The sequence below is a fragment of the Adiantum capillus-veneris genome, chromosome 9, assembly GCF_014529385.1.
Source record: "Adiantum capillus-veneris isolate H3 chromosome 9, ASM1452938v2, whole genome shotgun sequence".
In the NCBI taxonomy this organism is placed as follows: Eukaryota; Viridiplantae; Streptophyta; class Polypodiopsida; order Polypodiales; family Pteridaceae; genus Adiantum; species Adiantum capillus-veneris.
The window spans coordinates 119,895,736-119,923,663 of NC_140939.1; the positions used below are offsets into that span (position 1 = coordinate 119,895,736).

Consider the following 27,928-nt stretch of genomic DNA (forward strand, 5'->3'; position numbering starts at 1 on the left):
CACGTGACATCCCCCCCTTTTCAAAGTGAGGTACTGGTACCAAATTGTATGGCGTCGAGGGAGTGCGCCAATGGTATCTGGAAGTTGCGAAGAACGCTTCGCCGGCCCACTCGGATGCGTGGGTCGGGCGATACTTGAACTTCATGAAGGTCTGCAATGCTTGCTTGTTTGGGCCTAGCTGAAAGCGATACAAAGGGATCTGTGGTTGCTTCAATGCTCCAACTTCGGCTATGGTCGTGCGTCTACCTTCTTCAAGAATCTCCGAGAAGGAAAATTCCTGAAACCACTTCCAACATAAAATCATAAACATACCCATTCCATGTAGAGTGACTCAAAAAATACTATGCTTCCTAAATGACCGTGCATGCAATTGAGATGAACCAAGTGACGGAGTGCCAAACCGTTCACCAAACACATGCAAAAAGTGAGATCGAATCTTGACTTTTCGGCCTAAACCTATCAACTATGGCAAATCACTATGGAAATGCCGATGCTTGATGGTCAATCTTTCTTGTGCTTGGTCTGAGACTGTGTCATGCCAAGGAAGAGACATGGAATATGAATTCCTTGAATGCAAACATTTCTTCTTTTCGATAGTGATTCGCATACATCCGTGCTCATTCATGAGTGAATCATGTGCATCGTACAATACGGCATGCCTATTAAAAGGGAACATATAAAGAAGGTGATGAAAATTCAAGAAACCGTCACGAATGAAATACTGCAACAATGCGTGCTGACTAATCATGCGAACACACAATACTTCCTTAGTGGGTTCTTTGGACCTCGGCTCGAGAGCCAAGATCGGTTCTTTGTGATTAATCGTATCTGCAATGAGGTTAGCTTCACTGGAAAAGCCTTTATCTAAACCATCATTCTTGTGAACAATCACATCTTTATCATGCAAATCATCATCCTTGTGAATAATCACATCTGTATCATAGAAAACAGCAGTGTCGTGCTTTGGAGAAGAAAAGACAGAGAGTCTTCTTCTCTTGTTTCTTTTTAAGCTTCGCTTGCACGTTGGAAATGAGAGGTCAAGAATGAACAACTGCCTCCATGAATGACAATAGGAGAGCCACTTTTGGCATTGAAAGTGAATATTGTCCGCCCAATCAATGAGAGGGTTATGCTCACGAAACCATCGAATGCCTAAAATCATATCATATCTTGAAAGAGGAGACACTACAAATTTTCTACGGAAGTACGCTTGTTGAACAGTGAATAACACATCAAAGCGCTCTCGTGTAATGAGAGAGTCCATACTGGGAGCGAAGCCCGAGACCTTGAGAGGAGATGTCTTGCTAACCTCCAAGCGGGCTCTTTCGACAAGAGGGTCACCAATCACATCATGCATACTATCAGAATCAAACAAGACTACCATGTGCTGACCATTCACATGACCATAACACTTCATGAGAGACTCATCAATCAGAGGATCATGAGAAACTTGGGACACACGAGTGTTCTGCATTAATAGAGGATGTGGGTTATGTGGGTTCTTTAGATTCGCTAGATTCTGTAACAGACTTGGACTCTCCAAGTAAAGAATCAACCGCAACAGCACCAAATAACCACTTCAAAACAAGTCACAGATCACAATAGATTTACACTGGCCCGGCGGAGTTCCGTGCCTAGAGATATTGGCCCCAAAGACTGGCGCCCCTTTCGGTATTTCTTTTTATATTGATCAGATCAAAGTACAAGAGAGTGGCTAGGGTTTCACTCTTAGACTCTGCGTCCAGATGCTCTGAGAAGTGAGGCCCTTACCACTAATTTAAAGATTACAAGGGATGCCCAAAAGCAGAGCCCCAAAAGCTTGAAAGCAAAAGCAGATTCTCTCTCTCTCTCTCTCTCTCTCTCAATGAGAGTCAGTAAAAAGCAAGTTCTCTTTTTCTCTCTTTCTCCCAAATCATAGCAAAAAGCTAAGATTTGCGTCGCTCAAAATTTCCTTTTTCAAAAAATTTTCACCTCCGCGATTTCCGGAAATTAGGGTTTTTGGCAGAAATTAGGGTTTGCAGGAATTTTAGGGTTTCTGGCAGAAATTAGGGTTTTTGCTGTCCGTAGCCACGTCATCACTTTGTGACATACCCCCCTCTTGAAAGCATTGTAATCGACCGCGATTACGTCTGCAAAACCGACAAAAGCCATAAACCGTCTTAGTAGACACTGCTTGTTAGTACCTACGTACTAGGAACACACATCTAGCACATGTACAAAATCGACAGTCACATCACACGACATCACAGGACATCACATGACATTCAACATTCATTCGGATCTTAGAGCATGATTTATCGGCAATGTAGCTAGCAATCACATCTAGGTCCAATCGGGACCCATCGATGTCCGATTGACTAACCCCTATTGCAACCATGTCTATTCGAGATCAAGTAGACCAAAATGCTGCAGTCATTTCGTCTATCCGTTCCTGCACTCAAAAGAAGTGAAGAAACAAATCAGTATCATTATCAGGAATTCCATTTCATAAAGTCATCCAGCAAAATACTGTCAGCTATCAGTATCCCTGAAGCTCAAAGAGACATCAGTGACTTCAGTATCAAAATCGAGGCATCTGTTGACAAGGGAGCGGAGTGACTCCCCTCTTGTGCATCCCACTGTACCAGATCTCCGGCCAAGCTGAATTCTGGGTTCCGTTTGGAGTAGATTATGCTAAACCAAAACATCGAGGTAAAGTTTCACAATCGGAGGAGTATCTGCTAGGTCCTCCTCCTCCATCCACTTCGCATCAAATCCAGGAAAGTTCTTGAACTTAACCAAGAACCGCCTTCGGACTTTACCTTTCTTCGTATCGTTATGTGCCAAAATCTGTTCAGGAACAAGGATCTCCTCGTTTTCTTCCACTTCGGGTTGCTCATCAGGCTCCCCATCATCAGGTACATCACCCTTAACAGGTTTCAAGAGACTCACATGCAATGCATTGTGAATCCTCCAAGTATTTGGCAGTTCCAATCGGAAGGAGACATCATTTATCTTGTCTTTGATCTGGAAAGGTCCGTAGTATCGCATACTAAGCTTTGGAAAAAGCCTCTCCTTTCCCTTTTTCTTTCGTAGGCGTGCCTTCTCAAAACGTAAGAGCACCCAATCATCCTCCTTCAATTTCAAGTCGCGACTATGGCGATCCGTTGCCTTTTTCTGTCGTTCTTGAGACTCCTGCAAAGTCTCGCGAACCTTGGCAAAAGCCGTATCCAAATCTCGCGAATATTCATCTGCTTCAAATATCTAATCTTTCGTGCTCAGGAAGGATGGAACCTTCGCAGCACTTTCAACAATCTCACATGGCGACTTCCCCGTCGAAGAGTGTATCGTGTTATTGTAGGCAAATTCCACCAAAGGTAAGTTCTTTTCCCATTGAGTCTTCTGATCCGAGATACAAGACTTCAATACATCTAAAATCAGTGAATTAGCAATCTCAAATTGCCTGTCAGTCTGCAAGTGGAACGATGACGAGAACTGCAACTGCGTGCCAATGTTCTCCCAAATTGCCTTCCAAAACAAACTCATAAATCTCGGGTCTCTGTCGGAGACAATCTTCTCAGACGTGCCATGTAATCGGAAAATCATCGTGATCATTCTGTGTTCTCGGGAGATCAAAAATGAAATCCATTTCAATACTTTTCCGGGGGCGGGTGGGTATGGGTAAAGGCTTTAACAATCCCTGTGGCTTATGCCTGTCAAAATTGGCCTTCTGGCATACTAAGCAACTATGCACAAACTCTTCCACATCCTTTTTGAATCTCGGCCAAAAAAAAGTATCTCTCTACCCCCTTCATGCTAGTAGCAATGCCGCGGTGACTCGTAAAAGGTGGACAGTGGCATTCAGTCATAATCTTTTCCCTCAACGGTTGTGTAACGCACAACATAGTCTTTTTCATCTAGTAGCCTTCCCGAAGGGAGTATCCAGCTATTGTCTCCCCATCCCATATCCGTGTGAAAATATCTGCAAAATCTGTATCTGTGGCATACTGATCGACCATATCCTCGAAGCTCCTATGATGTATCGCGGAAATAGCCAGATCCAACGGCTTCCGACACAAAGCATCTGCCACCACATTCTTCTGTCCCTGCTCATGGACAATCTGGAAGTGAAACTGTGACAAGATGTTCGCCCAATGCATCTGCTTTTCCGAAAGCTGCTTCTGTGACAAGAAGTAGCGCAAACTCTGATGGTCTATAAAGACAGTAAAAGCCGCTCCGTGTAGGTAGTGCCGCCACTGAGTAAGAGCATGGATCACTGCCAAAAGCTCTTTCTCATATATCTGTGCTGTCATCTCTGGCCTAGAGAACAATCGGCTCTCGTAAGCAATGACATGGCCTTCTTGCATCAAGACTGCACCCAGACTACGACCACAAGCATCACAATATACTTCAAATGACTTTTGCAAGTCCGGCAAAGTCAAAACTGGTCCCGTAGTCAATTTCTCTTTCAATGTCTTAAAGGCAGTCACTTCTGTGGATCCCCACGAGAAAGGGACTCCTTTCTAAGGGACTCCTTTCTGTGTCAAGATATGCAAAGGTGAAGCAACCTCTGCAAACTTTCGTATGAACCGCCTGTAGTACAAACACAATCCCAAGAAGCTTCCAACTTCATGGACATTCTTCCAATCGGGCCAATCACGTATAGTCTCTATCTTGGCCGAATCAACTTGCACTCCTGCTGTTGAGACAAAGTGTCCCAAAAAGTGTATCTCTGAAGCAGATGATCTCTGTGTTCTGCCTCATTCTTGGAGAAAACAATGATATCATCAAAGAAAGTGCCAACAAATAGCATGTACTCTCGAAAAATCTTGTCCATCGTCCGGTTAAATGTCGCAGAAGCATTGGTTGAACCAAAAGGCATCACCAAAAAACTCAAATAACCCAAAAGTCGTCCGAAAAGCTGTCTTGTAGACGTCTTCCGGTGCGATTCGGATCTGATGATATCCACTCTTAAAGTCAATCCTGCTAAAGCACGAGGATCCCTATAACCTGTCGAGTATATCATCGATCCTAGGAATCGAAAATCTGTTCTTGATGGTGATTTTGTTGAGAGCTCTATAATCAATGCACATTCTCCAAGATCCGTCTTTCTTCAAATCCAACAATAGTGGAAAGCAGTACGGTGAAGTACGAGGCTGGACAAGACCCTTTTCCAAGAGGTCTTTCACTTGGTTCATAATCTTTTCAATCTGTACTCGGCTCACACGGTAAGGTGGCCGGTTCGGTGACGCGCCTCCAGGTATCAGGTCAATGGTCTGATCTTCAGGCCCTCTGAAAAGCAATCGGCATGAGTGTGGAGAAAAATCTTGGCGTTCTTTTGATCAGGTCAAAACATATTCAACCTTTATCCATCGTTAAGTTCTCTCCCAAAAGAATGAGTAAAGAAACTGAAGTTCATCAAGTACAATCTCTGAGCCCTTCATTTGTCAAAGTCGCTTTCTCTGCCCAGTAGTCAACCACGACGTAGTTCTGGTGGTACCAAGGGATTCCGAGTAGAACGTCACTCGCGTGCCCTGAACACCCCTGTCATTGCAAATGAAGTTTGCCAATGCTCGGTGTAATGGCAACATCCCATCCGGGTGCCAAGCGAACTACCTCCGCCTGTGGCGTCAGTCTGTCAGGCGTAATTCCAAAACGAGCTGCCAATTCCAAGTGAAAAGAAGTTGGCCTTGGCTCCTTCAAAAGAGCTTCCTGATCCTTCACTTTACCCCAAAAAGCAGCAAAGTTTGTACTTTCATTCATTTGATTCGGTGCAAGTCCCACGCCATGTGGTACGAGTTCTGCTTTTCTATCTGCCTTTTCTGCCACGTTCCTCAGCTACTCTCGAACTCTCAGGCCTGTCGTCGTTCTTATCATTCTGTTCTTTCTGTGCCTTTTTAGGCACTTCGCGGAGATATGTCAATGTTCCCCGCATCCAAAGCACTTCCCCTCTCTAATGAAGCGAGCTCTCTCCTCAGGAGTAAGCTTGGGTCGTGCATCCTTTTTCTCTGGGTTGCTCTTTTTCTTTCTACTTTCATTCCCAGAAGTCTGTTCGGCTCGTTGTGTCATGGCCTCATCTGTGGGGTAGGTCAGACTGCCAGAGTGAATGATAAAGCCCCGCTTCGGATGACTCATCAACTCCTGAACAGAAGCTGACTTCTGTTCCAAGCAGTGATCTCTGATCTCTGTAGGTAGACCCAAGGTAAACCGCTCAATCTGTTCTCTGAACGAGATCTTCTTGAATGAAGAGGCAGGTAGAAAAGAGCTCCAGAATCTTTCACAAATCTTTCACAATAAGCATTGATTGTATCTTTCTTGGTCATCCGAAGATGGTTCCAAGCAGCTCGCACATCTCGTTCATATTCTTGCGTCAACCAAGAAGAAACAAAAAGCTTCTTAAATTGCAGCCATTTAACTGGCCAGTCTTGTTTAAAAGAAGAGTGGACCACCAAGTACGAGCAGTCCCCTTAAAGTAAGAGGTAGCTCTCCGAATCTTGGAGTGCTCTGAATAGCGTCCTCCCGCGAAAGCAATGTCAAACTGCTGTATAAAAGACAAAGCCTTCGAAGCATTTGAGTATTGTGAGAAAGTATCAAACTTGATCGAGTGGCCACCTTCCTTAAACTCTCGGACTTTGTTGCTTTTATCTTCGAGAAAGTCGTACTGGTTGGCTTTGTAAAAATTCTTCTTGTTCGCATAAAAGTTTCCGTCATCGGAATCTGAGCTGTCTGTAGACGAGCCCTCAGTAGAACTGTCAGTCTCTGGGCGAGATTTAGCTTTCTTTGCCTTTTTCTTGCCCTTTCCGAAGCGGTGCTTCTTGCTTCGCTTTTTACCTTTTCTGTCTTCTTTGCTCGAATCCGAGGAGCTAGAAGAACTGTCAGAACAAGAAGAAGAAGAAGAACTGGGTACTACTACAAATCGAACACGCTTCTTCTGCTTCTTTGCCTTGTCAAAAGTCGATTGACGACCCAAATAACCTGGAAAGTCAGTGCTTTTCTTCTGCTTTTTGCCGTGCTTTTTGGCTTTCTTATGTGCGTCAAAAAGTTGAGCAATCCGTGCATCAACCACCTCTGCTAGTTCCTTCTCTGAATATTGTTTGGGATCAGAAGGTTTCTTGAAAGCAGATTTCGGGAGTGGTGTAGTGGTTTTCTGCCACTGTGCATGCACTTCATGAAAAGAAGTCTCGCTCATATATTTTGCCAATTTCGGATCCTTCGCAAAACTGAGCATCATCTTTGTTGCATCGCCGATCAATTGACGACACTTCATCTCTCTTTGCTCCGCCTGAGTAGGCCGAGACGGGCCATACTCTCTGTCTGAATCTTCGTTGTTATCCCAGCCTGCATCTCCAGATGCAGAGGGAGTCGACTGATCCTTGCGTGAAGCCATAGGTGCCGCGGGAAAAAAATTGGAGATCGGATTTCCCGTAGAAGAGAAATCGGCCGTGCTCTGATACCACTGTAACAGACTTGGACTCTCCAAGTCAAGAATCAACTGCGACAGCACCAAATAACCACTTCAAAACAAGTCACAGATCACAATAGATTTACACTGGCCCGACGGAGTTTCGTGCCTAGAGATATTGGCCCCAAAGACTGGCGCCCCTTTCGGTATTTCTTTTTATATTGATCAGATCAAAGTACAAGAGAGTGGCTAGGGTTTCACTCTCAGACTCTGCGTCCAGATGCTCTGAGAAGTGAGGCCCTTACCACTAATTTAAAGATTACAAGGGATGCCCAAAAGCAGAGCCCCAAAAGCTTGAAAGCAAAAGCAAACTCTTTCTCTCTCTCTCTCTCTCAATGAGAGTCAGTAAAAAGCAAGTTCTCTTTTTCTATCTCTTTCTCCCAAATCATAGCAAAAAGCTGAGATTTGCGTCGCTCAAAATTTCCTTTTTTAAAAAATTTTCACCTCTGCGATTTTCGGAAATTAGGGATTTTGGCAAAAATTAGGGTTTGCAGAAATTTTAGGGTTTCTGGTAGAAATTAGGGTTTCTGCTGTCCATAGCCACGTCATCACTTTGTGACAGATTCAATCTTAGGACATGTTTTCTTTATATGACCCTTGATGTGACAATGATAACACCGACCTTCCTTGGAATAAATGACTTGTTCTTTTGCCGTTATGTATCCTCCTATGATTCCTTGTGCAACGTTTTCATCTGGGGTGAGCTTTGGTTTAGCAGGTGTGTTAGCTTTACCCTTAGATTCATTTTGAGAGTTCTTTTCCGAAGGATTAGATGAAGATTGGCTACGAGAGTTACGTTTCTTACCATTCTTACTGCTCTTACTGTTCTGTTGGTTCTAAGGAGTCTGAGAGGTACTTGGTCTCCTTAGGCTTTCCCTTATAGTGCTTCATCTCTTGCGCGAGAGCAATCGCCACCCCCTTGTTGATATCTGTTGGATCGGGTACTTCGACATCATACTTGATATACTCATCCAATTCATAAAGGAATGCCTCTTTGCGCTCATCATCCGATTTGCGTAATTGGGTGCCGAGCTGCAAAACACGATTAGAAAAGACATAACAGGCATACCATTTTCTTGAGACTGCGCCAATCGTTTTTCAACCGTGCTGGGTACTGGAGTGGCATAAACCGCGCCTTGAGCTTGTCTTGGAAGTAGGCCCAATTGAAAGAAAGGGGCGCACCTTCTTCGGCTTTCTCTAGGTGTGTGGTCAACTGTGCCTCTTGCCATGCGTGGTATCAATTAATGGCATCACGGGCAAGGTGCATGGCTGCCGTCAAAACCTTGCTATTTCTTGTCTTCTTAGTTCTCGCAAAGTAAGCATTAAATTGATGCAACCAAGAATGAATTATAGTAGCATCCATCTTGATTCTTACCGTCATACTTACTGAACGTCAACTTCTCTGTGACGGGGTTGTTGGAGTCCGAATCTCTGCTTGAGCTACTTGATGAACTACCAACATCTTTGATCGGCTTGGGCTTCGAAAGGAGTACCTGTAGGACCAACTCTCGCATGCATTGGTCTCTCTACGCCTCGCGCTCTAACTCCAAGGCCGCTCGTCTTTCTTCGGCCACCAAGTGCGCTTGCTTACGCTCATGCTCCAAGGCTACTTCGGCCGCCAAGCGTGCTTGCTCGCGCTCACGCTCCAAGGCTAACCGTCTTTCTTCTCGCTCGTGATCCAATTTTGCCTTTCTTTCCTCGGTCGCCAAGCGCGCTTGCTCACGCTCGCGACCCAAGGTTGCCTTTCTTTCCTCGACCACCAAGCGTGCTTGCTCACGCTCGCGATCCAAGGTTGCCTTTCTTTCTTCGTGCTCACGCTCCAAGGCAGCGCGTTGCGCTTCTTGTTGTAACATCATGTCCATCATTTTCTTGACCAAAGCCTTCATAGAATCTGGTGCAACCCTTGGCGTGGATGGGGGAAGTGGGAGGGTCGGAAAAACCTCGTGGTGGGGAAAATTCTTCTTCGCCACCTCCATGCTCATCATCTTCACGCAAAGTATCCATTCTGCTTAGGGTGATGACCATACACTGAGATTTTGGGTACTTAAGTTCACGAGGAACTTGGGTTCTTGAGGTTCTTGGGGTTCTTGAGTTCTTGAGGTTCTTTAGCTTGCAATCTGTGTTAGAGAAAGCTTTTCTCTTACCCGAGTTCGACTCTTCCTTGCGGGCGCATCCCTTAGCGGCCTTGCGCTCACACCAAAGTTGCTTTTTTTCACCTCACGTCGATTGGCCGGCCACTAAGTGCACGGTCCGCTCTCAATGAGTGAAAAGAGGAACGAGGGGAGGCTAGACAAGCCCTTCTTTCTTGGGTTACCCGTCACTCTTCAAAAACACGATTAGAAATTGACACACCCAAGTGGACTTGGGTTACGTGCGAGTGCAACAAGCAAAAAATTTCTTGTGGTTCTTTCCTTGAGTGATACAGAACGCTACCAAAGCTCTGATACCAAAGTAAGGTGCAACGGAAGTGAAATGTTGAACTTTGCTCAAGATGAGTGCTCGGAATTGTGCTCAAGGGTTCCTTTTACTTACGGAAGGGAGAGCCTTCCGTTCCTTTAATGAGAGAGTGCAAATGATCATAAACAAAGTGAACGACACTGTGAATGAAGGTGCTGAGACTGAGAGAGAGAGAGAGAAGAATACGACACCAGAATGTTGTCAAACCCTCCTCCAAGGGCCCGGCCCCCCTGTCAATGGCGAGAGAGGTCTATGCTATTGATTGCACAATCTGGTACAATGGTCTAACGATGTCGACAACAATGATGGCGATGACGAGACGAGCTGAAATCTGAAAACGCTAGGGGCTGAAATGTGCAAATCTACCAACTGCTGAAATCTGACACTGTGTCGGCAAGGACGGCGATGGTGATGACGCGACGACGATGCGCTGAAAATGCAGATGCTGAAATCTGCAAACAGCGGGCTGAATTGAAAACGCTGGCTGATCTGACCGTGCAGCGAGGATCTGCTGCGGGTAGGTGAGATCTGCGAGGTTTGGGGCTGATCTTGTGGAGTCTAGGTGCTGAAAATTGGAAACGCTGATGTGCTTGGGCTGAACTGTTGCCAGAAACTACAAAACGCTAGGTAGTGCTGCAAATTGGAACGCTAGGTAACTGTAGCAAAAACGCTATGCTGATCTGCAATCTGAAAACGCTAGCTGCTGAAGTTTGAAAACGCTGGCTGATCTGGGAACTCCACAAACGCCAGGTTGTTCTTGTTGTTGAAAACACTGAGTCTCTTGCCGGTCTTACTGAGAAAGTGCACTGCAAGTATCTGGAACTCTACTGCCTCTTCTGCCAGAAAGTGCTAGCGCTAGGTTTCTTTTATAGAACTTAGCAAATTTGCCCTACCTAGTTTCCAAACAAAGTCACTTACTAATAATAAGTGAAAAATGCATAAAATAGGGAAAATGGGTTTTGTGCACTGTAAAATGCTCATGATGGGTACTGACTGTCATGCTGATGATCATGCTGTGTGCAACCAGAGGATATGCAACTACCCTAAGTGCCTGGACATGCACGACCTGCGCACAAAGCTCACAAAGGTGCCAGAACACTTCCAACACTTCCTAAGCTGACCTCAAGTAGCTTCCCCACATGCACATAGGGTTAGATGTGCATGTGACAGTCTCCTTCTTATGTTTCTTTTCAAGCATCGCCTGCACATGAGAAATGAGAGGTAAAGAATGAAGACTCTCCTCACCACGAATGATCATGGGAGAGTCACTTTTGGCATTTAAAGTGATAGTATTGTCCGCCTAGTCAATGAGAGAGTTATGTTCATGAAACCATCGAATGCCCAAAATAATATCATATTCTGAGAGAGGAGACACAACAAATCTTCTACGGAAGGAAGCTTGCTAAATAGTGATTAACTCATCACGGCACTCTTGTGTAATGAGAGAGTCCATACCGGGAGTGAAGCTTGATACCTCAAGAGGAGTCGTCCGGCTAACCTCTAAGCGGGCTCTTTCTACAAGAGAGTCACCAATCACATCATGCATACTGCCTGAATCAAACAAGATCACCATGCGTTGACGATTCACATGACCATAACACTTCATGAGAGACTCATCAGCTAGATGATCATTAGAAACTTGGGACACACTAGTGTTCTTATTTATGGCATTAACAGAGGATGTGGGTTCTGTGGGTTCTTTAGGTTCGTTGGATGCTTTCTTAGGACAATCTCTTTTCATATGACCTTTAGTGTGATATTCAAAACACCTTTTGTCTTGTGCATATTCGGCTCGTTCTTCAAGAGTTAACCAACCTCCTAAAATTCCTTGAGCATATTTTTTATCAGGCGTTAACTTAGGGTTTTCTTGACTTTTAGCTTTTCCTTTCTCTTAAGTTTATTGTGAGAATTGTGTGCTTGAGAAATAGAGGAAGATTGATAAGGAGAATTATCGTTGTTCTTACCGTTCTTATCATTCTGCGGGTTCTGAGAATTCTGAGTGGTACTGTGAAAAGACTTTTTGTCCTTAGGCTTACTTTTGTTGTGCTTCATCTCCTGTGCGACAACAATCCTACCGCCTTGTTGAGATCTATTGGGTCGAGGACTTTGATATCGAACTTGATATACTCGTCCAACCCAAAAAGGATTGCCTCTTTGCGCTCTTCATTTGATTTGCATAATTGGGTGCGTTCTTTGCATACTTTTTTCCCTAAAGGTTTCAACTAGGAAAGAAAGTCTTGCTTTCATCAAAATAAGACAATTTACCATAAGAAACCTATGCTTTGGTGAAGGCATCCCAAACCTGAGTTCGTTCTCCCTTCAAGTCAGTTTAACAGAACTTGGATTCCTAAAGGTTCTTTTTCAGATCCACCTTCTATCCCTGAAATCAATCCAATTGTCTTGCATAACACTATTTTTAGTAGAGTACAAGGTCTCCCTAGGGCTTTAATCTCTAGAATTGAGAGTGATGACGGTTCTAACCATAGAATTTTTGCTTATAGGGATTTCAATCAGAGATTGATTTACCTATCAAGAGCCATGGAGTTTGGTTCTTTTTCTTATAAATCAAGATTCTATTTAAGCTCTTGTATACCCTTGAGAACTACTCTTATGAAGATTTGGAGCTAAAAGAGTCTCATAGTACTCAACTTCGAGTACTGTTAGGCAAATTTCTGAAGTCCAAGTGTCCTAGTCTGAAAAATCCCTTGATTGGAAAGAAAGTTTTGTTGATAACTATCTTTACCTCCCCTGACTTAGACAAGATTGAATTAAGCTCTATTTTGAGATCTCAGGAAGCTTTGGATGCTCTCCCTCCTTGTGTGACAAAGGTATGGAACCATCCCATCGTAGCTTTCAAATATGTGAAAACTTTAGGACAAAAAGCTTTCAACTATAGTGACATCAAGTGTAATCTTAAAAAGCAAGAAAGGCTAGCAATCTCAAGTATTGATTGCCCTTGTAGTAAAATTGCCTTTTCTTCTTACGTAAATGGAGCTTTGGGTCATGTAGTTACTGTCGATTGTTCTATTCTTTCTTCGATTCCTTGAAAGACCTTTTCTCAAAAGGTACTAAATATAGGTTCCCTGCCTCAAATGACTCTTGCCTTTTCAAAGCCATAGAGAGAGGAATTTCTAGTTTCGTAGTAAAGTTTGAGGAGTCTTTAGGAGTTCAAGGTGTTTTTACCCATTGGAAGTCTGTAGTCCTCAAGAAAGCTTCTTTGAAATTAGCATCTTGCTCTAGGAACATTTCTTTAGGAAGGAATAGCTTATCTTCTTCTGATCGTGATGCTCTTAGGAAATTTCATCGTGATTTTGTAATCTCTTACGTAGATAAGTGCTCTAATAACTTTATTGTTACGTGCAAAAAGTTCTTTTTAGAACGCTTGTTAGGTGAAGTAAACTCTTAGACTTACAATGATTGTGATCTTTTGATGCAAGAGGCTATCTTGAAACATCAAGACTTTTGTAAGTTTTTTGGTTTCAAGTGCAGCCTAAATTACCTTTTTTATATACGGTTTGGAAGTTCCACAAGAACTGTATAAAGCCTAGATTTATAGCTGCTTCTTGTAACACCTCTTTGATCGAGGTTTCCAAAATGGCTTAGTTATTGTTTCAAAGCCATTTTACCTAGCGTAAATTTTTCGTGGAAAAACATGCTAAAGGAAGCAGACGTACCTACTGATTCAAGTTGGATTTTAGATGATTCAGTAGGTGTGATTCCTGTTTTAAAGTTTTGGAACTCTTTAAGAAGCCTTAAGGAGAAATTTTCTCCTTTATGTCTCCAAACTTTTGACTTTACAACGCTATACACGAAGCTAAATTTGGAGGACCTTAAATTTAGAGTCAAGTCTCTTATTTCAAAAGTTTTTGCGTACAAGCTTGAGAAGGATAGGTACAAGGCATTGCTAGTAGAAAAGTCAGCTTTGAACTTTGACTTCTTATGGTTGAAAGTAAGAATGTAGATGTAGACAAAGGAAGAAAGAGATTCACCAGGATTGTAGATGACATTGACATCATATCTTGGTTAGATTTTCTTTTGGACAATTTATATATAACCATCAACGACTCTTTTTTCTAGCAAACAATTGGTATCCCTATGGGCACCAATTGTGCTGTTTTTCTTGCTAATTTCTATCTTTTTACTTATGAGTTTTATTTTATGGAGCGTCTTGTCCTTGCTAACACTTGCCCAATATTTTTGCGCAAGTTATGCAATGTAAGACGCTTTGTAGATGATCTTTTTGTTCCCGACGTTCCTTCTTTTCAAGATTTTATGTACTTGAATTCGAGTTCTGTATGCGGAGGAATTATCCCATGGAGTTTTGTGAACTTAAGTGTACCACAAATTGTCAGGTGACACATCCCAACCCTATGTGTCTGTGGACAAGCTACACCACAGCAGGGTTCAGTCAGTCCAGTCAAGTCTAGATTAGAAGTGATCTGGCACTTTTGTGAGTCTATTCGTAGACCGTGCATGCCTAGTCACTTAGCATAGATGCATATCCTCCGGTTGCATACAACATGATCATCGGAATTCCCATCAGAATTCATTAGCATCAGTTAGGGGAATTTTCCAGTGCATTTAGCCTATTTTCCTATTTTTGGTTATTTTCACTTATTATTTTTAAGTGACTTTCCAACAAAAGTAGGTAGGGCAATTTTGCCAAGTTAATATATAAGCAAACCCAAGTTAGCACTTTTTGGCAGAAGAGGCAGCAGGAGCTTCCCGCTCAACAGGCAACTTCTCAGCAGTACCCCCCCTCAGACCATCCCCGGCGTTTTTGCATCTACACCACAGCCTTAGCGTTTTTGACCATCAGCATCAGCCCCAAAGCCCTAGCGTTTTGGGATCTCAGATCTTCATCACCTCAGCATCCCAGCCATATCAGATCCAACATCGCCATCAACTACCATTGCCTGGCGTTTTACCCACAGCAGATCAGCGTTTTTCTCATGACAATCATCAGCGTTTTCAGCCATTCACTAACGCTAGCAGCAATAGCAAATTCCAACGTTTTTTCAGCCAAGACAATCAACCCAAAAACGCAGCCTAAGAGCAGTGACACCAGCGTTTTTGATCACCACTATCTGCCCCAGATCAGCGTTTTTACTAACGCTAGGACTGCAGCAGATCAGCGTTTTTTGGAGCATAAAGATTAGCGTTTTTGGCAAGAGAAAACCAGCAGGTCAGCGTTTTTGAGTTTCTGCCCAAACCAGCAGCAGATACCTAGCGTTTTCAGCATTTGACAAGAAGCAGAGCAACCCCTTGAAGCATTGCAAAGATCCACCGATTTTCAGCCAAGAACCATCGACAAAAACAGTCATTTTGAGCTACGAAGACAACCCCGAATTCAGCCCTAGAAGATCACAGATTTCAGCCTTAGCCGTCGTCATCACCGTCGTCGTCATCTGCATAGTCCCATTGCATCAGTCCATTGCATACGCATTGTACACCTTTGTGCAATCAAAGTAGACCACTCTCGCGACGAGAGTGGGGCCTTCGGAGGAGGGTTTTACGACCTCTCGGTGTCGTATCTCTTCTCTCTCCTTCTCTCAGTCTCATTCACTTGCATGCACAATATCCACTCACTTTGTTCGTGATCATAGCACTCGCCATAAGACGGAAAGTTCTCTCTTTCCCTAAGACCTAAAAGGAACCTTGAGCAATAAGAATCACTAATCTTAAGAAATACAAGATTCATTCCGCTGCACCCTACATTGGTATCAGAGCCTTGGAAGTGTTCTGCATTACTCAAGGAAAGAACCACATGAACCACAAGAATTTTTTTGCTTGTTGCGATCACACGAACCCAAGTTTACTTGGGCGTGGCGATTCCTAATCGTGTTTTGTTGAAGAGTGACAGGAATCCCAAGAAAGAAGGGCTTGTCCAGCCTCCCCTTGTGTCTCTTTTCACTCATTCAGAGCGGACCGTGCACTTAGCGGTCGGCCAATCGACGTGAGGTGGGAAAAAGCAACCTTGGTGTGAGCGCAAGGCCGCCAAGGGGTGCGCCTGCAGAAAAGGGTAGAACTCGGGTGAAGAGAAGATCCTTCTCCAACGCGATTTGCAAGCGAAAGGAAACCTCAAGAACCCAAGACCCTCAAGACTCAAGAACCTCACGAACCTCAAGAACCCAAGATTCTCACGAATCAAGGACCCAAGAACCAAGACCCTCAAGAACTCAAGTTCCTCGCGAGCTTAAGAACCCAAGATTATAGTGCATGGTCGTCACCCGAAGCGGAATGGATACTTCGCATACAGGCGATGAGCATGAGAGAGGCGACGAAGACTCGTCCCCACCCGGAGATGATTTCTTCAACCCTCCCCCTTCGCCATTACTCCCCCAAGTCCACCAAACCCTATGGAGGAGATGGTCAAGCAGATGATGGCCATGATGGATAGACAAGAAGCAAGTCGCCTTGCTCAGGACCGTGAGCGCGACAAAAGAGACCGTGAACGCGACGACAGAATTGCAAGAATGGCCGCAGACCAAGAAGCCAAGGACCGCGAGCGCGACGACAAAAACGCAAGATCTCTAGCGCTTCTAGTATTTTTACTATAGCTTGACAAATGCTAGCCTTTATCATGGCTGAGTATGCCCATCACCTCCAAAGGGTGATAGAAACTCAGCTCGTTGGTTTTATAGAGTACGTTCAAAGCATGAATGACCTCTATACAAAGTTGCACCTACTCTTGGGCACTGACGACGTGAGTAGGGATGTCGTAGCTGTTGTCCAAGCTATGCATGATAAAGGTGATGATCTTATTCTTCCTGTTTGGACAAGCAGCGAAGTTGAGGTCGCATATTGTCAAGTTTGGATTTTTGCTCTTCGTAGGTTTGTAGTAGTATTCATTTTTCGATTTCGTATTTAGCTTACGTGAGGACTTAAGAATGTGTTCCTTTAGAAGTTGCTGTGTGAAGTTTGATTTCTAGGGTTAAGTTTTTAAGATGTCTTATTCTTTTTTGCTTAAAGTTGAGTACTTGTTTTAAGCCAAGTAAGTTGCGTCAACTTATTTTACGCATGCCTTTTTTAAAAACATTTTTAAGTTATTAATGTTTTGTTTTATCTAGTTTTGTTTCGTAGCAAACAAAGTGATTTAGTTGGTTTTTTTTGTTTTTGTTTTTGTTTTTTCTTTTCTTTTCTTGTGTCCCTTGCTTTTATAGTTCTATGTGTGCTTTATCCCCTCTTATAATTCGTGAGTTTAGACTACTCTGAACTTATGAAGGTATACATAATTGACATATCATTTTGCTTGAGATTGTGCCAATCTTCTTTCGACCGTGCTAGGTGGCATGAACCGCGCCTTTAACTTGTCTTGGAAGTCGGCCCAACTGAAAGAAAGGGGCACGCCTTCCTCGGCTTCCTCTAGATGCGCGGCCAACTGTGCCTCTTGCCACGCTTGATGCCAATTAATGGCATCTCCGGCAAGATACATGGCCGCCGTCAAACTTTGCTATTTCTTGTTTTCTTAGTTGTCGCAAAGTAAGCATTAAATTGATGCAACCAAGAATGAATAACATTAGCATCCATCTTACCGTTATACTTAGTGAACGTCAACTTCTCAATGACTGGGTTGTTGGAATCTGTATCTCTACCTGTGCTACCTAATGAACCGCCAACGTCCTTGAGTGGGTCGGATTTCCAGGTGAGTACCTGTAGGAACAACTCTTGCATGTGTTGGTCTCTCTGTGCCTCACTCTCTAATTCCATAGCCGCTCGCTTTTCTTCGGCCGCTATGTGTAGAGCTTCGCGCGCTTGCTCGTGCTCAAGCTCCATAGTTGCCTTTCTTTCTTCGGCCGCTATGCGTTGAGCTTCGCGCGCTTGCTCGCGCTCAAGCTCCATAACTGCCCTTCTTTCTTCGGGTCGCGATCCATGGCGGCGCGTTGTGCCTCTTGTTGTAGCATCATGTCCATCATTGACTTGACCAAAGCCTCCATAGGATTTGGTGCAATGCGTGGCATAGATGGGATGGGGGAGGATCGGGGAACAATCCTCCTGGTGTAGAAACTTCTTCTCCAACTCCACTCTCATCACCTTCACGCAAAGTATCCATTCTGCTTGGGGTGATGACCATACATTGAGATCTTGGGTACTTGGGTTCTTGAGGTTCTTGGGTTCTTAGCTTGCAATCGGTGTTTGAGAAGGCTTTTCTATTACTCGAGCTCGACTCTTTCCTGTGGGCACACCCCTTGGCGGCCTTGCACTCACACCAAAGTTGCTTTTTTCCACCTCACGTCGATTGGCTGGCCGCTAAGTGCACGGTCCGCTCTCAATGAGTGAAAAGAGGAACAAGGAGAGGCTGGACAAGCCCTTCTTTCTTGGGTTACCCTGTCACTCTGCAAAAACACGACATGCCCAAGTGGACTTGGGTGCGACCGCAACAAGATTTTTTTTTCTGTTGTTCTTTCCTTGAGTGATACAGAACACTGCCAAAGAGGTCTGATACCAATGTAAGGTACAATGGAAGTGAATATTGATAGTGCTCAAGATAAGTGCTTTGAACTGTGCTCAAGGGTTCCTTTTACTTACGGAAGGGAGAGCCTTTGGTTCTTCTTAGAGAGAGAGTGCAAGTGCAATGATGACAAACAAAGTGATTGCAAGTGTGAATGGAAGCGCTGAGAGAGAGAGAGAGAGAGAGAGAGAGAGAGAGAGAGAGAGAGAGAGAGAGAGACGACACCAAGCGGTTCTCAAACCCTCCTCCAAGGGCCCCCCTCTATGGTGAGAGAGGTCTATGCTATAGATTGCACATATTTGGTACAATGGTCTAGATGCTGTGGTATTGATGATAACCATGCCGACGACGACGATGGAGACTACGACGATGACGATGATGGTGTCGTCGTGAAGTCGGGGATTTGCGACGACGATGACGAAGGTGTCATCGTCAAGATAGGGATTTGCGATGACGATGACGATGTCGACGACGATGATGGTGTCGAAGACGACGGGGTCAAGGCTGAAAACTGAAAACGTTAGGCTTCCTGTTGGGGATCTGCTACTGTTGCAGTATTGCGGCTTGGATCTGCAACCACCGAGTCGCACTAATGCTTGAATGCAAAAACGCCAGGCTGTCTTGGCTGAAATTGCAAAACGCTAGGCTGATCTGGCTAGGACTGAAAATGCTGGTGGCTGATGGCTGGAAACGCTGATTTGATGATGCTGAAAACGCTGGTGGCTGATGGTTGATGGCTGATGGCTGAAAACACTGATTTACTGAGGCTGAAAACAGTGATTTGCTGATGCTAAAAACGTTGGGCTGAACTGCTGAGAAAACGTCGTGGAGTCTGAGGGTGCCTGCCGGTCTGCTACAGTGCCCGCCCTTTCTGTGTCCATGCTTCTTCTGCTTCTACTGAGTGTCCAATGGGTTTCTTTTATAGAACTTTAGCAAATTGCCCTACTTACTTATGAGTGAAAAATGTGTACTTTGGCAAAAAGGGGTTCTATGCTCTGGAAAATACTCATGATGGGTACTGAATGTCGTGCTAATGATAATGCTGTGTGCAATCAGAGGGTATACAACTATTCTAAGTGCCTGGACATGCACGGCCTGCGCACAGGCTCACAAGTGTGCCAAAACACTTCCTAGGCTAACCTGAACCCTAGAACTGGGAATAGCTTGTCCACATGCACATAGGGTTAGATGTGCATGTGACAGATGGAGTGCACTATTCTGAGCCGCACATGTAACGACTAGGTAGACAATTTCCAGTACTGTAATTTGGATCTAATCTTGGGCTCAACCCAATCCAAACATTTAGAATTGTTCACCGACCAAGCCAACAGGTATCCAAGGTGCCTCACTATCTGATCAGGCTTTACTATTTCACCTGGCCATAATATAGAATGATGGTTTTTAGACTAGTCATGCACCATTTTTTCTTCCCTCATGAAAGGACGTCCTAAGATCATCTCTGATGTCATACTGTGCTTGGATAAATCCATAACGATGAAGGTATTTCTTATATTGTGCCCAAAGACCTTGATCTTGACATCTTCTAACATCCCAATACGTTTAACAATAGACCCATTGGCCATCTTTACGACTATGGTTGTGGTCCCAAGGTGAGGTCTTCCCATAGTTTCCCAGCAACTTTTAGTCACAATGCTAACCCCAACGCCATCTTCAAGGATTCCCTTCATAGTTAATCCCTTGGTAGTGATTGGTATGGTCGCATTGGATTCATCACCCTGAAAGTATTGTCATAAGATTATGGCAGGATTAAGCAAGCATATATTTTTGGTTTGATGTGTGGAATAACCATATATGTTTTGGAATTAGAACACTTATACTCATTTACCCTACTTCCATTGGATTCTTATACTTTGGCTTACAACTTGTTAAGATAAGTATCTAGTAAAGATAATGGTATCCAAGAGAACTTGCTATGATGGATCACACTATCACGAAGCCGAAACAGTGATAGTAAAGGCAAAGGAAAGGCCCCGATGAATGAGAATGTGCCAATTATCCCACGAAGTGATGTTATTGCTCATGAACAGGTAGAAAACTTCTTTTTTGTTTAATGCATCATGAGTAATTAGGAAGGAGAAAATTACCTAAACATTGTCTCAGTCCCAATTTGAAATTGCTGGAACTTGTTAATTTCTTTACGTTGTTTAAATATGGAAGGATTGTTTCAGGATATACTGTCTGAAGTAGGAAAGAAATGTTTGCCTGGTAGGAAAACTCTCGAATCTTCTTCATTCCAAAATCCTGACCGATATTCCTTTTGGCGTAACAGCAAAAGCTTAGATTTTTGGAGGTTTACATGAAGCCCAACAACCAACCTATAAATGTGCAAAGCATCCATGATACAACAAAAATCATCTGGATGATTCTTAGGCGAAAACATGGAATTATTTGCATACGCTTGCGCCACAAAATGATCACCAGAAGGTAATTCCAATCCATGCAATCGACTCAATGCCGTCAAGGAGTCCAAATAAAGCAGTAGAGGATGAGTGGCAATAGCATATAGCATAGCACTCAAAGATTGATTATGTTCGTAGAGAAAGTAGACCACACGACGCATTTTCAATCCAAGACCTAACGCCGTCATGATCTGTGCAATAAAGTTCCACTGAACAGTATCAAATGCTTTCCCTATATCAACTTGCATGATGTGGCCAGTATACTTTGCATACTCAATGCCGATAAAAGCATTATCAAGATAATCCATGATTTGCCTGCGAGGAATAAATCCATATTGAGCGGCATATGTGCCGGAAAACAAGTTATATTTAATCCGTGTAGCAATCTTTTTCGACATCAATTTGTAAATGACAGGCATAAGGGTAATAGGCCGCCAATTAGAAAATGATTCACAAAGTGCTTGCTTAGGCAACAGTTTCACCAGACACCACCTTTCCACGATTGTGGCAAGGATTGCGTAGTCCATGTGTGGTTCATGATGCAAAGTAGAGGCTATTTAGGGATTCCCAAAAGTGGAGGAAAAACTTAACCGTTAGACCATCCTACCCAGGGGATTTCTAACGACCAAGATGCAGCAGAGTACTATATGGTTCAGCTTCATTAAATGCAACCTCAAGTGTATCTGGATCGTCAGTCATAATAGGATATAAGAGCGATTGTCTAGCTTGCAAGACCTGATGAGAAGGAGTTTCAGGAGGTTCAAACTTCAAACACACTGAAAACGATTCACCATGCAACGTGCTAGTTGTATTTTATTAGTAGTCCATTGTTGAGCAGTATCCTTCACTCTTCTAATGGCCATAGATTGCCACGAATGATGCAAATGCTTAAAAAACTGCTTGGATGAGCAGCCTTTATCCATAAGAGCATATTGCCTTGATCTGACTTTCCATTTGTCCAGTTTTCACTTGTTATTATGCATCAAAGAGACTTTAGCAGCACATAAGGTCTCTTGCTCAGAGAGAGTGAGTTGTCTAGAATCTGCAAGAGTTTCCAACTCTTGGTATATTGCCTCTTTGCCGTTGCATGTACCATTTACCATAGTCTTGTATGATTGCCTGGATACGCACAAACGATACCAGGCTACATCTACATCAGAAAACATATGAGCCTCAAGAGGAGGAATCGATGCTTCAACCATATCTTGGAAAGCTTTGTGCAAAAGATATGCATTATTGATATGCAATAACCGTTTACGGGGAAGAGGAGCCTCATCAAAAGATGCATCAAAATAAATCAGTAGACAAAGAGGGAAATGATCAGACAATGTAAAGGAACGATTAATCCTCGTGGTGTCACGTGACACATCCAACCCTATGTGTCCGTCGACAAGCTACAGCATGATCAAGGTTCAGTTCAGTCAAGTCAGTCTAGAATAGGAAGTGATCTGACACTTTTGTGAGTCTATTCGCAGACCGTGCATGCCCGGTCACTTAGTGTAGATGCATATCCTCTGGTTGCACACAGCATGATCATAAGCATTCCCATCAGAATCCGTCAGGGGAATTTTCCAGTGCATTTATCCTATTTTACCTATTTTTGACAATTTTCACTTATTATTTTTTAATTGACTTTTATTGGAAAGTAGGTTGGGCAAATTGAGTAAGTTTGTATATAAGCAAACCTAGGCCAGCACTAATTGGCAGAAGAGGAAGCAGGAGCACCTTGCTCAACAGGCAACTTCTCAGCAAGACACCCCCCCCCCCCCCCACAGCAAGAGACTTAGCATTTTCAGCCAAGGACAGCCAGCGTTTTTCTCCATTGCAGATCAGCCCCAGCGTTTTGCATTGCAGACCAAACCGGCGACAGCAAGACACAGCAAAAGCCTAGCGTTTTTGCAGAAGCACAGAATTCAGCCCTAGCGTTAGTAAAAAGCCCAGATCGCCCTCCCTTCTGGCAGCGTTTTTCAGCAAGGAAGCAGTCTCAGATTCAGCCTAAAGACCATCAGTTTTCAGCCTACAAGAAGTGCAGTTTTCAGCCATAAAGACCCGCAGGAAATGAGTGTTTTCGACAAGCCGAATCAACGTTTTTCCACCGCAGCAGAATTCAGCCATTAGCGGTTTTGGACAGCAGTAGAAGGACCTCCGATTTCAGCCCATAGCATTTTTGGACAGCAGATAAAAGATTGCAGATTTCAGCCCTTAGGTCGGTCTCGTCATCCCCGTCGTCGTCGTCGACATAGCCTAGACTTGCATCAGTCACATGCATTCGGTTTGTACCAGTTTGTGCAATCATAAGTAGACCACTCTCGTTGACGAGAGTGGGGCCTTCAGAGGAGGGTTTTACAACGTCTCTGGTGTCGTATTCTCTTCTCTCTCTATCTCTCAATCTCATACACTTGCACGCACAATGTCCATTCACTTTGTTTGTGATCATTGCACTCTCTCATTAAGAACGGAAGGCTCTCCCTTCCATAAGAACAAAAAGGAACCTTGAGCACAGTTCGGAGCACTCATCTTGAGCAAAGTTCAAACATTCATTCCGTTGCACCTTACACATGGTACACGCAAACACATCATATTGCTGGGTACCCAGCAAATACCAACGATCCAACCGTGCTCATGAATGCGCATCATGAGCAAAAGTGTAAGCTCTGTCTGTAGAGCTAGCGAGAGTCCACAAATCCAAAATACCCACGTCATTGACCATATTATCCCAAGGCTGCGAGTGTGTGTAAACCTCAAAAAGGTAAATGCAGCCACCATAAGGGATAATTATCCCTTGTCGATCACAGAACATGTCCTTGAGAGGGTGGCCGGAAAACGGGCTTATTCCTTTCTAGATGGGTTTTCAGGGTATAACCATCTGGCAATTGCAATAGAGGATCAACACAAAACAACGTTTGCCACAGAATGGGGAATCTATGCGTATAGAGTTATGCAATTTGGCTTAACCAATGCCCCAGCTACCTTTCAGAGGTTAATGACGCATGCGTTCAAAGAATATCTTAGAATATTCTTAGAAATATACATGGATGATCTTTGTGTACACTCTCTTCAACGAGAGGAACATATTGACCATTTACAAAAACTGCAACATTGGTCCATAAGTGCTTGCATAGAAGACACTTGTAGCAATATTCTTGTAAAGGTAATGGCAATCCAATGGTATAGCGTTCGCACTGGTCCTCCAAGGTGATCGACTTGAAGAAAGACACCGGAAAGTAAACATCAAGGAACCTTTGATTGTAGTCTGCCATAGTTTCCGTGGCAAGCATTTTCACGTTACCCCATTGTGCCAAAAGAAGCTGTACTTCAAATATGGTGATACATATAGCTCGTAGGGATGAGCAGGCTAGGTACATATTGGTAAGACTGAGGGCAGGGACAAGCAGATACCTTGCTATTTTCTACTTTCCTCCCAGTACGTCAGTATATGCACCACCTAGAGGACAGTTCCGCTTTTCTATTTTGGATGATGACATTATCATCCTAGGGGACTTCAATGCTAGGAGTTCTCTAGGGATGGTGACATTATCATCCTAGGGGACTTCAATGCTAGGATTGCCCATCACGAGACAATATTTTATGATACTTCAGAGGAGATACTGAGGGAGCTGGATGCTGCAGAGATGGGCCCATCTAGAATATCACAAGATGTGGAGCATACTGAGTATGGACGGCACTTGATAGACATGGGATGGGGGCTGCAACATGGATTGGCCATTTTGAATGGCCTACAAAGATTTACATGCTTTCCACACAAACATGGAGCCAACACAGTGGATTATGTCATGGCACAACCGAGATTTATCTCTAGTATCCAGGATCTCACAGTTGGACCTAGACCTCTTGGTGTGGCAGTAGATCATGGCCTTGTGTCGATGACCATCTCTTTCCAGTTTAGTGTAGCACACATACCACGGATAGCAGCCCCTACTCGCTACACCTTTACATGGGAGACAAACTTTGTCTACATAGATGGGATCTACAGACCAATGCAACCTCTAGAGGAGCTAACACAAACATTGCATGATGCAGCAGCACAGGCATACCCACACACCCAGCCTGAGCAGAGACGACGTTCTGGGAGCATGCTCCAAAACGGCTGGCATGATGAGGAGTGCTGCAGAATGAGAGCCAGGCTTGAGAGGGAGGTGCTTTTGGGGGAAATCACTCATATTGAGTAGTGCGATCTCCTCATCTTGGGCCTTCACATGATCCTCAAATGTATGTATCGTGCTTTCCTAGGCCGACACGCGCTCGTCGAGTGCCTTTATAGTGCCTAGAAGGTGGCGATTAATCTTGTTGATGGACTCGCTCATTTCTTCCTTGCATTTTTGAATGGCATCCTCCATAGGATCATCCTTGCCATCACCATACTCTTAGCTGCATTTTTTTTCTCTCTACGCGTGCAAGCTTTCTCTCTCTATGCTTTCTCTCTCTATGCATGCAAGCTTTCTCTCTCTACACGGGAGAGAGATGCTACGAGGGGGGCGGGGCAGCAGGGGGGGGAGTGCGGGGGGGTGGGGCTGCAGGGAGAGCGCGAGCCTCTAGGGGCTGCAGAGAGAGAGAGAGAGAGAGAGAGAGAGAGAGAGAGAGAGAGAGAGAGAGAGAGAGAGAAGAGGAGGGGGGGGGGGTCCCAACATACCCTCTTAAGAGGCCCCCGCCTCGTTATTGAAGCGGTGTTTGCTTCTCATTGCGGAAACTGATTTTACACAAATGATATACCTGAATGCAAGACTGGACTCGAGTCTAGGGAGATTACTTCTGCTGCAACTCTTTAGGTTGAAGCACCTTTGGGGCTGATCAATGCACCAATGAGATCCTGCTTGATGTGGGCTGCGTATGGCCATCAAGGGGGAGACGTAGGGCTGATTTGCACACTTGAGGTGAGAGGATTCATGGGTTGAATTCTGGCTGCAAAAATGCAGATCTGAATGCTGAAAACACAGCAGATCTGTAGGTGAATGGCTGTCAATGTTGATGATGATGGTGCAGCATAAAGAGCAGCAAGGGGCGCTTCCAAGATGCCTGGTTATGCCCTGATCAGAGAGCCTATGTCTGGCTGCCAAGAGAAGTCAATAACTGCAGCTGATCTAATGGAGATTTGCTTCAAAACATGCCAAGAAGAGGGCTGAACTCCAGCCCTAACAATCAGGGAGAGAATGTGTTGCATGCACATGGATCGATGTGCAAGTGTACATGCTTATTCTCAAGGGACTTAACACCGGCAATTTTTTGAGCTTGTTTGCAGGACCTGCATGCTCAGACAAGTCCATGAGATTAGGATTCTTCATTTTGGAACCTCTTGCATAAATGGCTTTGTACACATGTTTGACGGGAGTTATTACACTTTGGTGGGCATTCGGCAACACCATTATGTAGCTAAAGATAATTGCAATGTGTCGGTCCAGTTTTGAGGTCAAATGTATCACTAGGTTGTGAGATACAAGCCTCATAGTACCATTAAAAAAAATTATGTGCAAGATCATATGTGAAAGTTTGAAGGAAAAGTCAATTGACACATTCTTTGAGGTTTAGGGCCACACAATTCGAGGTTTTTCTCTCGCGAAGCCTGAGGCAGGTGCACTAAACTCAGGGCTGCATTTCATTTTCACATTGTGCCCTTGTGACCTACAGATTTGAGGTCTAGCTCTCACACACATGGCATGTGGTGACTTATGATGCTGCTCTAGGCCTCAAAACCCCTGTGAAAGCAAGCATTTTCAGCCTCATCCTTTTGGATTTGCTAGCGCTTCATTCAGCCCCAACTCTGGCGTTGTCTCATCCCAGATCGCCCTCGCTTTTGCTGGTGTTGTGCATCAGCCCTTGCAGCCCAGATCTGCATCATTTTGGCAGCCCACCCCCCTCCATTGCTGGCCATTCCCTTGGCTTTTGGAAGCGCCCCTGTTGTTGCCCATCTTGGCAAAGTTCATCCTCATCGGCGGCCCTCAGATCTGATGCATTTTCAGCGCTACGAAGCACATCAGATCTGAGTTTTTGCAGCCAGCATTCAGCCTTGAATCCTCTCACATTGGGTGCTGCATTTGATCTGGGAACTGGGCCAGCAGGTTGTTGCAATTATTCTAGGCTATATGCTGGTGTTGCCAGATGCCCATCGAAGTGAACGACAACCGAAACATGTGCATAAATTGTTTATGCAAGAGGGTTCTGACGGAGAGAAACCTAATCTAGTGGACTTGTTTGACCATCCAGGTCCTGTGAACAGGCTCATAAAACTACCGAACTGAATCCCATAGGCTCTATAGACACTTTTTGGCTTTGGAAGTAGGTTTAGCATGTCCACGTAGGGCACAAAGCTAGTGTGCACGTGACAATCTGACTTTAGCATGCCTTTATTCCTTCAAAACTAGTAGGTTCCCCTACATCAGCAAAGGGAACCACTTTCCTGAGCTTCTCACACAGCTCATTTGTGCAATGGAAGTATGCTTCATCTTCATCAATTTCAGTTTTCTGCCATCCCTCTATCTGAGTGTATGTCTTCTTGCTTTGCTACCCTGACTTTTTTTCGGTTTTCTTCTTAAGCAGATCAAATCTGTGTCCTACTTTCTTTCAGAGTATGCTGGTTGTGTCCATGTTCAAGATGCGTATGTTTGCTTGTAGATTCTACTTGATTTTTAACACTCTTATGATTTGGATTCTAATGAGTATAATTGTCACTTCAAGTTACTGATTTGACTTTCTTTATTGTGCGTCATCTCCCCGAGGTTGATGTTTTTAATTTCTTCATCTCTGGCAGCAGCCAATGCTCCTATGGAGATGCCTTTGGTAAGTGGGGGATGTGGGGGAAGGTGCAAAACACTTTGGCAAAGGATTTCTGTAGCTGAAGTGGTTGACCATCTTGTTGAGCTTTGTATGCATGAAGTATGATTCACGTGAAGTGTGCACGTGACAATCTGACTTTAGCATGCCTATAGGCTTTATTCCTTCAAAGCTAGTAGGCTCCCCTGCATAGGTAACCACTTTCCTGAGCTTTCTCACTGAGCTCATTTGTGCAATGGAAGTATGCTTCATCTTCATCAATTTCAGTTTTCTGCCATCCCTCTAGTAAACTCTTAATCTGAGTGTGTCTTTTTATTTTGCTACCCTGACTTTTTTTTGGTTTTCTTCTTAAGCAGATTCTAATGAGTGTAC

The 27,928-nt window shown here is 44.1% G+C and overlaps 1 protein-coding gene and 1 long non-coding RNA gene across 3 annotated transcripts in view; one reads left to right on the forward strand and one right to left on the reverse strand.

The window, feature by feature from the left end:
* Positions 1-27,928, reverse strand: part of LOC147451080 (uncharacterized) — a 117,843-nt gene that overhangs the window by 26,215 nt on the left and 63,700 nt on the right. The gene's annotated exons all lie outside the window — the stretch shown is intronic.
* Positions 1-27,928, forward strand: part of LOC147451081 (single myb histone 1-like) — an 87,231-nt gene that overhangs the window by 17,205 nt on the left and 42,098 nt on the right. The gene's annotated exons all lie outside the window — the stretch shown is intronic.